Raw genomic sequence first — 3436 nt, 5'->3', positions numbered from 1 at the left:
GTTCCTGTACGGAGTTATTGGCCAAAACCCTTTGGTGACCTTTGATGACGTCACATGACCTCACAGCTGCCCAACAGCAAAACAGACCTCAAGGTAGTGAAGGTTGATCGTATATGAAGTCATGTATGGTATATGGGGCCATTCCGACCCGTTTTAGTGGTAAAAACAGGGAGTTGATTTTTCCCCCATTGACTTATAATGGGGAGGTCGCGAAATTGACCTGACCTTAGGTCACCGATATCAAAATTCCGAGATAAACAAATTGTAGCTACTAATGACCTAATAACATCCTGCGACTTTCAAAGGCCTCCGACATCTACTGTAGCTCTGGCACGGTGACAAAGCTGCAAAAAAGTGACTTGAGGTTGGGTCATTCAAAGTGACCTGGTGACCTGACCTTGAAAGGTAGGAGGTTCAAACTTGCACACCATGTGTAAAATTGATAAGGGAATAGTCATACCAAATTTCGCGGCGCTACGCGCCGCGGTTTTCCCGCTATTTGCGAAAAACCTCAGGGGGGGCGGATATCCGCCCCCCCCGTCGGTGCGCGGGTTAAAACCACGTCAGTCGAGCCAATGTGACGTTTATCGCGGCAATGGTGGACTTCTATGTATTACAAAATAAGCAACGAACTGGGACACGAATGTTCTACCCGAGTTTCACTCGATTCATTCATCGCGTGTGATTCCAACGATTATCTGAGCCAGCGCGTCACTAGTCGACACCCGTAAAAAAATGTCCTCTTGCTCGCCTGCGAAGATAAGGACTCCATTGTAAAAGGGCGGTTTCCCAGCCTGATTCGTTCAGTGTCATACCGTGTCGCAACTTACTTTTTTTTTGCGCGTTGAGCACTGAGCATCGTACCTCGATATGAACGATTGAGTCGTAAAGCAATCTTGCTGAGCAGTGTGGGATCTATCGGGGCTACGTATCCATTCTAAACATATTTATTAGTGAAGGATCTTCACCGAAACATCACGTGTCATTTTTGCAAGACATTTTCATCTCCATTTCAGCCCACTGAACTCCATAATATTTCGGCCACTTTCCCATCTGCGCTTTTTTTTTTGCCAGACACGCATTCACAATACACACACAAGCTTTTCTTTTCGAGCAATCGCCACCAGCACGACACAAGGCGCGCCAGTTTGCTCACGCTCCCGTCCATTCGGACGGAAGCAGGCCGACGGCGGCTGTGCTACAGGGGAGTGGCACGACTCAACCAGCTCAAAGTTGACCCAATGGTGTCAACTTTCAGAGCTAACGCTATGAAGGTGCTGCGAGCAATGCCTGAACAAGATGCTTAGATTGTGTGTGTCTATCTTGAGCATACGTACTGTGATTTGTGAATGCGTGGATGTGTGCTCGATATACTCCCCCCTCCCCATGATGTCCCCCATCGTATGACGTGAGCTTGTGAAAAGCCACTCCATTGTGTGGATCTGGCTCGAATATATCTGTATCTGTATCTGTATCTGTAAAAGCAGCTAACCATTTCAGGTCACAGGCGGACGCATATTACTGCTATACGCTTCGGAGCGTCCGGTGAATGGTATTTAATGTCATAATATCGCGGATCGCTGCACTCCCACGGAATCCGTTCGAAATCAGCTGCATTGTATACGTCGATTCTCAGGATAGGTTTTTGTTGAGGTGTTGTGCAAAAGTAACGACAGCTGGAGTTAAGACATGATTATGTCGTAGTTCGTACCATTAAAAGATGAGGGGTCATGCACCAAAAGACACGGTTACATGGCGTACACCTTGAAGAACTGAGACTCATAACGGGAGGAAGTTTTTAATAGCGGCTTACGTCACATCGGTTCGGCTGCTCGTTCCGCAGCTGTTGCCGTTAAATTTTCATCTCTGACAAGAATAATGCAAAAGCAACGAGAACGCAGCACCAAATCTTTCTTCCATCGTCCCCTGTCTCGGCTGCCTACGAAAATCGCATTAGATGACCCAAACCACAATCATCATCTCTCATACGTAAACCACGTGACAGGTCATGGTGTCAAATCTTTAACGCCACGTGACCATTTACAGACAAAGCGACGGCCCGAGTCCATTCTTCATCACTCCGAAAACAATCTCTGCTCACCGGGCCGTGACAAAACGAGCTCAAGTCATCAATAGTCTCCTGTCTACGCCGCAAACCGTGTTTGGAGCAGCAAGGTCCCATCCGCCATCTTACGGCAGTCGCCCTCAGGCTACTAACAGTCGCCCTCAGGCAAAGAGACCGAGGCCCACCCACACACATGGCTATTGTGTAATTACGAAAATCACGCGCCGGCGCATGCACGCGAGCAGGTGCGTCGCATTAGAATAACGTCCGTCAAAGTCAAGTCAAAACGATGATGAGGTGGCGCATGGAAACAGGTATTGGATGTGGGGTTCGCGGTCAAGGTCTGGGGCGCTAATAACAAGGAAGAATGATGTGACGCCGAAGCGACAAAATATGATTGTTTTCAAGGTCGACACTGCTGAATAATTGATTGGGTAATTTATGAGTCCCCACAAATGCATACCAACGCCAGAGTTTAGCAGTTGGATGAGCGAACAGGCAGATGGAAGTGAATACTAATGTCGTGTGCATTAACCCGCGCGGGGCTGGGGTCTCCAGCCGAACGCGCGGGGCTGGGGGTGGGTAAATTTTACCCCCCCCCTGTTATCTCCCGAACTAATGGTCCGATTTGGAAAATTCAAACGCCAATCAAAAGATCTCATCACGAAAAACTAAAAACATGTACTTAATTTAAAGTTTGAGCCTTGAGGTCAAGGTCAAGGTCAGGTCAAGGCAGTGGCGGCGGATTCGATTTTGGCGTGGGGGGGGGGGGGCAAGATCCCAGTCAAGATGATGTCATAGGCGGATCCAGAAAGGCGTTTTCGACGCTGTAGGGACATACACCCCCCAAAAAGTGTCCAAAATCCAAAAACTCCTCGGATTTCGATTCCTTACAGACCTACTGCTGAACAGTATAAAAAAAAAATCCTGATAAAAATGTTATTATTAGGAAACATAAGGTACGTTTTGTCTATTTCGGGCGATGCACGGGCCAGGGGGAGGGGGAGTAAATATTTGCTTTAAATGCCCGCTCCCTGGATCCGCCAGTGGACGATGTAACGCATTTCGTATTGCTGTATTAGAAAAAAAAGCTCCAATGGGAAAAATTGTGCCATAACCCGATCGCATATCAGATGTTGAAGAAGGGTGCCAAACCTTTTGAAGTAGGCGAGCGCTACTCTTCAATGAGGTAACTCGTTACCATTTCCTCTGTTCATTTTACGTTGGATTTCCGTTTAACTTCCTTTAAAAAGTATTTCTGAGACAGATATCAACTGAAACTAGCTCACAGCGGGAGGAGACCGCTCAAACATTCAGAGACAGTCGGTCGCATCTAAACCTATTGGGACAGCGATCCGCCAGAAACCCTCC

This window comes from Amphibalanus amphitrite, unplaced genomic scaffold (assembly GCF_019059575.1).
Source record: "Amphibalanus amphitrite isolate SeventyFive unplaced genomic scaffold, NRLGWU_Aamphi_draft 000963F_arrow, whole genome shotgun sequence".
NCBI lineage: Eukaryota > Metazoa > Arthropoda > Thecostraca > Balanomorpha > Balanidae > Amphibalanus > Amphibalanus amphitrite.
This window is presented reverse-complemented; position numbering follows the sequence as displayed.